An 11,213-nucleotide genomic window follows, 5' to 3' on the forward strand; every position below is an offset into this window, starting at 1 on the left:
GATCGTCGGGTGCCAGTCGCGCCTGGATCCAGTATCTCAGAAACGGGTATATCAGCCTCCTGGGCTTTTCACACACGACAGTGTCCAGGAGTTTACAGACAATGGTGCAACAAACAAAATAAAACATCCAGTCAGCAGCAGTCCTGTGGGCGAACACAGCTGGTTGATGACAGGTTGAAGGAAATGGTGCAAGCTGAGAGGTGGACCACAAACAGGCAGGTAGCTTAGTGGCTAAGAGCGTTGTGCCAGAAACCGAAAGGTCGCTGGTTCTAATCCCGAGCCGACTAGGTGAAAAATCTGTCGACGTGCCCTTGAGCAAGGCACTTAACCCTAATTGCTCCTGTAAGTCGCTCTGGATAAGAGCGTCTGCTAAATGACTAAAAAATAAATAAATAAATAAAAAATAATAATAACAGCACAGTACAACAGGGGTGTGGCAGAACGGCATCTCAGACCGCACAACTGGTCGATCCTTGTCACGGACGGGCTATTGCAGCAGACGACCACACCGGGGTTCCACTCCTATCAGCTAAAAACAAGAAGAAGCAGCTCCAGTGGGCACGACATCACCAACACTGGACAACTGAGGAGTGGAAAAACATGTCCTGGTCCGATGAATCCCGGTTCCTGTTGGGTCAGAGTCAGGATCTGGCGTAAGCAGCATGAGTCCATGGCCCCATCCTGCCTGGTGGCTGTGGTGGAATGGGCTGGGGAATCTGGCGTAAGCAGCATGAGTCCATGGGCCCCATCCTGCCTGGTGGCTGTGGTGGAATGGGCTGGGGGATCTGGCGTAAGCAGCATGAGTCCATGGGCCCCATCCTGCCTGGTGGCTGTGGTGGAATGGGCTGGGGAATCTGGCGTAAGCAGCATGAGTCCATGGGCCCCATCCTGCCTGGTGGCTGTGGTGGAATGGGCTGGGGAATCTGGCGTAAGCAGCATGAGTCCATGGGCCCCATCCTGCCTGGTGGCTGTGGTGGAATGGGCTGGGGAATCTGGCGTAAGCAGCATGAGAGTCCATGGGCCCCATCCTGCCTGGTGGCTGTGGTGGAATGGGCTGGGAATCTGGTGTAAGCAGCATGAGTCCATGGGCCCCATCCTGCCTGGTGGCTGTGGTGGAATGGGCTGGGGAATCTGGCGTAAGCAGCATGAGTCCATGGGCCCCATCCTGCCTGGTGGCTGTGGTGGAATGGGCTGGGGAATCTGGCGCGAAGCAGCATGAGTTCATGGCCCCATCCTGCCTGGGTGGCTGTGGTGGAATGGGCTGGGAATCTGGCGAAGCAGCATGAGTCCATGGGCCCCATCCTGCCTGGTGGCTGTGGTGGAATGGGCTGGGGAATCTGGCGTAAGCAGCATGAGTCCATGGGCCCCATCCTGCCTGGTGGCTGTGGTGGAATGGGCTGGGGGATCTGGCGTAAGCAGCATGAGTCCATGGGCCCCATCCTGCCTGGTGGCTGTGGTGGAATGGGCTGGGGAATCTGGCGTAAGCAGCATGAGTCCATGGGCCCATCCTGCCTGGTGGCTGTGGTGGAATGGGCTGGGGAATCTGGCGTAAGCAGCATGAGTCCATGGGCCCCATCCTGCCTGGTGGCTGTGGTGGAATGGGCTGGGGAATCTGGCGTAAGCAGCATGAGTCCATGGGCCCCATCCTGCCTGGTGGCTGTGGTGGAATGGGCTGGGGAATCTGGCGTAAGCAGCATGAGTCCATGGGCCCCATCCTGCCTGGTGGCTGTGGTGGAATGGGCTGGGAATCTGGCGTAAGCAGCATGAGTCCATGGGCCCCATCCTGCCTGGTGGCTGTGGTGGAATGGGCTGGGAATCTGGCGTAAGCAGCATGAGTCCATGGGCCCCATCCTGCCTGGTGGCTGTGGTGGAATGGGCTGGGAATCTGGTGTAAGCAGCATGAGTCCATGGGCCCCATCCTGCCTGGTGGCTGTGGTGGAATGGGCTGGGGAATCTGGCGTAAGCAGCATGAGTCCATGGGCCCCATCCTGCCTGGTGGCTGTGGTGGAATGGGCTGGGGAATCTGGCGTAAGCAGCATGAGTTCATGGCCCCATCCTGCCTGGTGGCTGTGGTGGAATGGGCTGGGGAATCTGGCGTAAGCAGCATGAGTCCATGGGCCCCATCCTGCCTGGTGGCTGTGGTGGAATGGGCTGGGGAATCTGGCGTAAGCAGCATGAGTCCATGGGCCCCATCCTGCCTGGTGGCTGTGGTGGAATGGGCTGGGGAATCTGGCGTAAGCAGCATGAGTCCATGGGCCCCATCCTGCCTGGTGGCTGTGGTGGAATGGGCTGGGGGATCTGGCGTAAGCAGCATGAGTCCATGGGCCCCATCCTGCCTGGTGGCTGTGGTGGAATGGGCTGGGGAATCTGGCGTAAGCAGCATGAGTCCATGGCCCCATCCTGCCTGGTGGCTGTGGTGGGAATGGGCTGGGGAATCTGGCGTTAGGAGCATGAGTCCATGGGCCCATCCTGCCTGGTGGCTGTGGTGGAATGGGCTGGGGAATCTGGCGTAAGCAGCATGAGTCCATGGGCCCATCCTGCCTGGTGGCTGTGGTGGAATGGGCTGGGGAATCTGGCGTAAGCAGCATGAGTCCATGGGCCCCATCCTGCCTGGTGGCTGTGGTGGAATGGGCTGGGGAATCTGGCGTAAGCAGCATGAGTCCATGGGCCCCATCCTGCCTGGTGGCTGTGGTGGAATGGGCTGGGGAATCTGGCGAAGCAGCATGAGTCCATGGGCCCCATCCTGCCTGGTGGCTGTGGTGGAATGGGCTGGGGAATCTGGCGTAAGCAGCATGAGTCCATGGGCCCCATCCTGCCTGGTGGCTGTGGTGGAATGGGCTGGGGAATCTGGCGTAAGCAGCATGAGTCCATGGGCCCCATCCTGCCTGGTGGCTGTGGTGGAATGGGCTGGGGAATCTGGTGTTAGGAGCAGCATGAGTCCATGGGCCCATCCTGCCTGGTGGCTGTGGTGGAATGGGCTGGGGAATCTGGCGAAGCAGCATGAGTCCATGGGCCCCATCCTGCCTGGTGGCTGTGGTGGAATGGGCTGGGGAATCTGGCGTAAGCAGCATGGAGTCCATGGGCCCCATCCTGCCTGGTGGCTGTGGTGGAATGGGCTGGGGAATCTGGCGTAAGCAGCATGAGTCCATGGGCCCCATCCTGCCTGGTGGCTGTGGTGGAATGGGCTGGGGAATCTGGCGTAAGCAGCATGAGTCCATGGGCCCCATCCTGCCTGGTGGCTGTGGTGGAATGGGCTGGGGAATCTGGCGTAAGCAGCATGAGTCCATGGGCCCATCCTGCCTGGTGGCTGTGGTGGAATGGGCTGGGGAATCTGGTGTAAGCAGCATGAGTCCATGGCCCCATCCTGCCTGGTGGCTGTGGTGGAATGGGCTGGGGAATCTGGCGTAAGCAGCATGAGTCCATGGGCCCCATCCTGCCTGGTGGCTGTGGTGGAAATGGGCTGGGGAATCTGGCGTAAGCAGCATGAGTCCATGGGCCCCATCCTGCCTGGTGGCTGTGGTGGAATGGGCTGGGGAATCTGGCGTAGCAGCATGAGTCCATGGGCCCCATCCTGCCTGGTGGCTGTGGTGGAATGGGCTGGGGAATCTGGCGTAAGCAGCATGAGTCCATGGGCCCCATCCTGCCTGGTGGCTGTGGTGGAATGGGCTGGGGAATCTGGCGTAAGCAGCATGAGTCCATGGGCCCCATCCTGCCTGGTGGCTGTGGTGGAATGGGCTGGGAATGGGTCTATTGAGATGCACCCTTTAGACCAGTGTTAAAAAGGAGTGCATGTGTTTTTGACCTAGCACTACATAACCTGATTCCACCAATCAAAGGTTTGATTATAGATGAATAATGGAATCGGGTGTGTCGTGTCAAACAAAACTGTGCACCCCTTGATTAAAGCCCCACCCAAGCCCCGTAGCACCTCACGTATCATCTGATTTACTTAACAACAGGCTGCAGTCCAGGGAGGACATGGCTTCCTCTGTTGTTCTCTACTGTTCCTCAAGCAAGGGGGAGGCCGATGACATCACAGGGAGGCCGATGACATCACAACGCACCCATCAGACCCAATTCCTTCAATCACAAGCTCCTCCAATCTCACAATTGTGTCAACAACAAAACAAAATGTGCTAATAAAAAGGAAATGTTTACCCTTAAGTGTGTACTTTACTGTATTTATACTTGGATATTGTTTTTTTTCAAGGGGAAAACTTCCAAACTAGCCGGAGTACTTCTATAGTTAAGATGTGCGGCAGGTAGCTTAGTGGTTAAGAGCGTTGTGCCAGTAACCGAAAGGTCGCTGGTTCTAATCCCCCGAGCCGACTAGGTGAAAAATCTTTCGATGTGCCCTTGAGCAAGGCACTTAACCCTAATTGCTCCTGTAAGTCGCTCTGGATAAGAGTGTCTGCTAAATGACTAAAAAATTTAAAACATGTAAAAGAGACACAGCTTGAGCCTAAACCATAAGAGATATTGAGATGCTCCATACATATGCAGGCTGGGTTACACACTGTCCAACTAGGTTGAGTACATCATCCAGGTTTACAAGACAATTATGCACTTTACACTAAATCTTCATCAGTGCCAATTGAGAATGCATTGAGCAGAAACGTCCTGTTGGGCAACAGTGATCAGCCCTCAAGATAACCTTTATAACAATATTGTGACGTAACGTGCAACCCGTGACTAAATATCTGCGTTACCTGTACAGTGGAGTTGAGTGTAGAGTTAGATATACAGTGAGGGAAAAAAAGTATTTGATCCCTGCAGATTTTGTACGTTTGCCCACTGACAAAGACATGATCAGTCTATAATTTTTAATGGTAGGTTTATTTGAACAGTGTAACAACAAAAAAAATCCAGAAAAAAGCATGTCAAAAATGTTAGAAATTGATTTGCAGTTTAATGAGGGAAATAAGTATTTGACCCCCCTCTGCAAAACATGACTTAGTACTTGGTGGCAAAACCCTTGTTGGCAATCACAGAGGTCAGACGTTTCTTGTAGTTGGCCACCAGGTTTGCATACATCTCAGGAGGGATTTTGTTCCACTCCTCTTTGCAGATCTTTTCCAAGTCATTAAGGTTTCAAGGCTGACGTTTGGCAACTCAAAACTTCAGCTCCCTCCACAGATTTTCTATGGGATTAAGGTCTGGAGACTGGCTAGGCCACTCCAGGACCTTCATGTGCTTCTTCTTGAGCCACTCCTTTGTTGCCCTTGGCCGTGTGTTTTGGGTCATTGTCATGCTGGAATACCCATCCACAACCCATTTTCAATGCCCTGGCTGAGGGAGGGAGGTTCTCACCCAAGATTTGATGGTACATGGCCCCGTCCATCGTCCCTTTGATGCGGTGAAGTTGTCCTGTCCCCTTAGCAGAAAAACACCCCCAAAACGTGAATGATTCCACCTCCATGTTTGACGGTGGGGCTGGTGTTCTTGGGGTCGTAGGCAGCATTCCTCCTCCTCCAAACACGCGAGTTGAGTTGATGCCAAAGAACTCGATTTTGGTCTCATCTGACCACAACACTTTCACCCAGTTCTCCTCTGAATCATTCAGATGTTCATTGGCAAACTTTCAGACGGGCATGTATATGTGCTTTCTTGAGCAGGGGGACCTTGCGGGCGCTGCAGGATTTCAGTCCTTCACGGCGTAGTGTGTTACCAATTGTTTTCTTGGTGACTATGGTCCCAGCTGCCTTGAGATCATTGACAAGATCCTTCCTGTGTAGTTCTGGGCTGATTCCTCACCGTTCTCATGATCATTGCAACTCCACGAGGTGAGATCTTGCATGGAGCCCCAGGCCGAGGGGAGATTGACAGTTATTTTGTGTTTCTTCCATTTGCAAATAATCGCACCAACTGTTGTCACCTTCTCACCAAGCTGCTTGGCGATGGTCTTGTAGCCCATTCCAGCCTTGTGTAGGTCTACAATCTTGTTCCTGACATCCTTGGAGAGCTCTTTGGTCTTGGCCATGGCGGGGAGTTTGGAATCTGATTGATTGATTGCTTCTGTGGACAGGTGTCTTTTATACAGGTAACAAACTGAGATTAGAGCACTCCCTTTAAGAGTGTGCTCCTAATCTCAGCTATCGCCCTGTATAAAAGACACCTGGGAGCCAGAAATCTTTCTGATTGAGAGGGTCAAATACTGATTTCCCTCATTAAAATGCAAATCAATTTATAACATTTTTGACATGCGTTTTTTCTGGATTTTTTTGTTGTTATTCTGTCTCTCACTGTTCAAATAAACCTCCCATTAAAATTATAGACTGATCATTTCTTTGTCAGTGGGCAAACGTACAAAATCAGCAGGGGATCAAATACTTTTTTCCCTCACTGTAGATACCTGTCCAGTGGAGTTGAGTTAGATATAGATACCTGTCCAGTGGAGTTGAGTTAGATATAGATACCTGTCCAGGGAGTTGAGTTAGATATAGATACCTGTCCAGTGGAGTTGAGGTTAGATATAGATACCTGTCCAGGGGAGTTGAGTTAGATATAGATACCTGTCCAGTGGAGTTGAGTTAGATATAGATACCTGTCCAGGGAGTTGAGTTAGATATAGATACCTGTCCAGTGGAGTTGAGTTAGATATAGATACCTGTCCAGTGGAGTTGAGTGTAGAGTTAGATGAACTGCTGTCTCCTTCACTGTTCTCTCTCTGAGCCCTGGCTTTGCTACTGCCCTGGAGACACACAACACACACAGGTTAACACACACACGTTAAGACACACACAGACACAGGTTAACACACACACAGACACACGTTAAGACACACACAGACACAGGTTAACACACACACAGACACACGTTAAGACACACACAGACACAGGTTAACACACACACAGACACACGTTAAGACACACACAGACACAGGTTAAGACACACACAGACACACGTTAAGACACACACAGACACAGGTTAACACACACACAGACACACGTTAAGACACACACAGACACAGGTTAACACACACACACAGACACACGTTAAGACACACACAGACACAGGTTAACACACACACAGACACAGGTTAAGACACACACAGACACAGGTTAACAGACACACGTTAAGACACACACAGACACAGGTTAACACACACACACACAGACACACGTTAAGACACACACAGACACAGGTTAACACACACACAGACACACGTTAAGCACACACAGACACAGGTTAACACACACACAGACACACGTTAAGACACACACAGACACAGGTTAACACACACACATACACACGTTAAGACACAGGTTAACACACACACAGACACACGTTAAGACACACACAGACACAGGTTAACACACACAAGACACACGTTAGACACACACAGACACAGGTTAAGACACACACAGACACACGTTAAGACACACACAGACACAGGTTAACACACACACAGACACACGTTAAGACACACACAGACACAGGTTAACACACACACAGACACACGTTAAGACAGACACACACACGTTAACAGACACACAGACACACGTTAAGACACACACAGCACACAGGTTAACACACACACAGACACACGTTAAGACAGACAGACACAGGTTAACAGACACAGGTTAACACACACACAGACACACATTAAGACACAGGTTAACAGACACACAGACACACGTTAGACACAGGTTAACACACACACAGACACAGGTTAACACACACACACAGACACACGTTAAGGCACACACAGACACAGGTTAACACACACACAGACACACACAGACACAGGTTAACACACACACACAGACACACGTTAAGACAGACAGACACAGGTTAACAGACACACAGACACACGTTAAGACACCCACAGACACAGGTTAACACACACACAGACACACGTTAAGACACACACAGACACAGATTAACACACACACAGACACACGTTAAGAACACACACACACACAGGTTAACACACACACAGACACACGTTAAGACACAGGTTAACAGACACACAGACACACGTTAAGACACAGGTTAACAGACACAGGTTAACACACACACACAGACACACGTTAAGACAGACACACACAGAGTTAACACACACACACGTTAAGACACACACAGACACAGGTTAACACACACACAGACACACGTTAAGACAGACACACACAGGTTAACACACACACAGACACACGTTAAGACACACACAGACACAGGTTAACACACACACAGACACAGGTTAACACACACACAGACACACGTTAAGACAGACACACACAGGTTAACACACACACACGTTAAGACACACACAGACACAGGTTAACACACACACAGACACACGTTAAGACACACACAGACCCATGTTAAGACACACAGACCCATGTTAAGACACACACAGACACAGGTTAAGACACACACAGACACAGGTTAAGACACACAGACACAGGTTAACACACACACAGACACACGTTAAGACACACACAGACACAGGTTAACACACACAGACACACGTTAAGACACACACAGACACAGGTTACCACACACAGACACACGTTAAGCACACACAGACACACGTCAACACACACAGACACACGTTAAGACACACACAGACACAGGTTAACACACACAGACACACGTTAAGACACACACAGACACACGTTAACACACACAGACACACGTTAAGACACACACAGACACAGGTTAACACACACACACAGACACAGGTTAACACACACACAGACACACGTTAAGACAGACAGACACAGGTTAACAGACACAGGTTAACACACACACAGACACACGTTAAGACACACACAGACACAGGTTAACAGACACACATACACAAGTTAACAGACACCGGTTAACACACACACAGACACGGGTTAACAGACACATACACAAGTTAACAGACACACAGACACAGGTTAACAGACACATACACAAGTTAACAGACACATACACAAGTTAACAGACACACAGACACAAGTTAACAGACACACAGACACAGGTTAACAGACACAGGTTAACACACACACAGACACGGGTTAACAGACACATACACAAGTTAACAGACACACAGACACAGGTTAACAGACACATACACAAGTTAACAGACACACAGACACAGGTTAACAGACACATACACAAGTTAACAGACACACAGACACAAGTTAACAGACACACAGACACAAGTTAACAGACACAGGTTAACAGACACATACACAAGTTAACAGACACACAGACACAAGTTAACAGACACATAGACACAGGTTAACAGACACAGACATAAGCAACAATAGAAGTCGATTAACTGGACAAAACAGTAAATAAATATAGCTTTTTTTAGGGGGACTCAATCAGGGTCTCAACTTACTATTGAGAGTTAGAATAGTAGAATACACAAGTTGCAATTTAGAAATGTGGTTTTGCAACAGCAGTTTTTTTCTCTTGTTATGTCAGTCACTGAATTAGCCATGTCAGCTAGACATGTTTAGATTGGTAGTTAGTCTAGCCAGCTATCATGGCGATACCGACCCGGGCTCCCAGGGCACGTGCCCAGGGGCCCTGACCTCAGGGGCCCTGACCTCCAGGGGGCCCTGACCTCAGGGGCTCTGACCTCCAGGGGCTCTGACCTCAGGGGCCCTGACCTCAGGGGGCTCCTGACCTCCAGGGGCTCTGACCTCCAGGGGCCCTGACCTCCAGGGGCTCCCTGACTCAGGGCCCTGACCTCCAGGGGGCCCCCTGACCTCCAGGGGGCCCCTGACCTCCAGGGGCCCTGACCTCCAGGGGCCCTGACCTCCAGGGGGCTCCTGACCTCCAGGGGGCTCTGACCTCAGGGCCCTGACCTCCAGGGGCTCCTGACCTCCCAGGGCTCTGACCTCCAGGGGCTCCTGACCTCCAGGGGGCTCCCTGACCTCAGGGGCCCTGACCTCCAGGGGGCTCCTGACCTCCAGGGGGCTCTGACCTCCAGGGGGCCCTGACCTCAGGGGCTCTGACCTCCAGGGGGGCCCTGACCTCCAGAGGGCCTGACCTCCAGGGGCTCTGACCTCCGGGGGGAGGGCTATAAATGATTTGCCATGAGGTGGGGAAGCCCACCAAACAAATCTCTCTTAGGACCCTGAAAATACTAGAGCCACGCCCTGCACACACAAACGTTAACACACCTACATTAACACACACACACGTTAAAACAGACGTTAAGACGCACACACTTCCCCCCTACCTTCCAGATGCCCCCAGTGACTCTGTGAGGAGGAGCGTTTAGCTCTGGTTTTAAACTGCTCTAATCTCTGTCTACTACTGGACTGGACCTCTACTGGGGCTGGGGAGGGGGCCTCTGGTACCTAGAGAGAGAGGGGGAGGGGAGAGAGGAGAGGGGGAGGAGGGGAGAGAGAGAGGGGAGGGAAGAGAGAGGTGGGAGGGAGAGAGGCGCGGGGAGAGAGAGGGGGTGAGAGAGAGGTGGGGAGAGAGAGAGAGAAGAAGAGAGGAAGAGAGAGAGGAGAGGGGGAGGGGGAGGGAGAGAGAGAGGTGGGGAGAGAGCGGGGAGGAAGAAAGAGATAGAGAGAGGGGGAGTTCAACGTAAAACACAAAATAATACATGCAGAGCAGAATTAGGGCCCATACCCGCTAATTATCAAAATCCAGAAAATAGCCTTTAAATTCTACAACCACCTAAAAAAGGAAGCGATTCCCAAACCTTCCATAACAAAGCCATCACGTACAGAGAGATGAACCTGGAGAAGAGTCCTCTAAGTAAGCTGGTCCTGGGGCTCTGTTCACAAACACAAACAGACCCCACAGAGCCCCAGGACAGCACACAATTAGGTGACCCAAAGAAAATTTTGGAAAGAATTTACAAAAACAGAGCAAACCAGAATGCTATTTAGCCCTAAACAGAGAGTACACAGTGGCAGAATACCTGACCACTGTGACTGACCGAAACTTAAGGAAAGCTTTGACTATGTACAGACTCAGTGAGCATAGCCTTGCTATTGAGAAAGGCCGCCCAAGGCAGACCTGGCTCTCAAGAGAAGACAGGCTATGTGCACACTGCCCACAAAATGAGGTGGAAACTGAGCTGCACTTCCTAACCTCCTGCCAAATGTATGACCATATTAGAGACACATATTTCCTCAGATTACACAGGACCCACAAAGAATTCGAAAACAAATCCAATTTTGATAAACTCCCTTATCTACTGGGTGAAATACCTGATGTGCAATCACAGCTGCAAGATTTGGTGACCTGTTGCT

At 51.1% G+C, this 11,213-nt stretch overlaps 1 long non-coding RNA gene across 1 annotated transcript in view; it reads right to left on the bottom strand.

Moving 5' to 3' along the window:
- The window catches only part of LOC123492940, an 11,257-nt gene extending 1,061 nt beyond the window's left edge, over nt 1–10,196 (bottom strand). Inside the window, exons 1-2 of the long non-coding RNA XR_006661938.1 lie at nt 10,184–10,196; nt 6,608–6,691 (exon numbers count right to left, since the gene is read on the bottom strand). This is a non-coding gene — a long non-coding RNA (uncharacterized LOC123492940). The remainder of the gene's footprint in view (nt 1–6,607; nt 6,692–10,183) is intronic.
- Between the last annotated feature and the right edge of the window lie 1,017 nt (nt 10,197–11,213).

This window comes from Coregonus clupeaformis, chromosome 17 (assembly GCF_020615455.1).
Source record: "Coregonus clupeaformis isolate EN_2021a chromosome 17, ASM2061545v1, whole genome shotgun sequence".
Taxonomy (NCBI): Eukaryota; Metazoa; Chordata; class Actinopteri; order Salmoniformes; family Salmonidae; genus Coregonus; species Coregonus clupeaformis.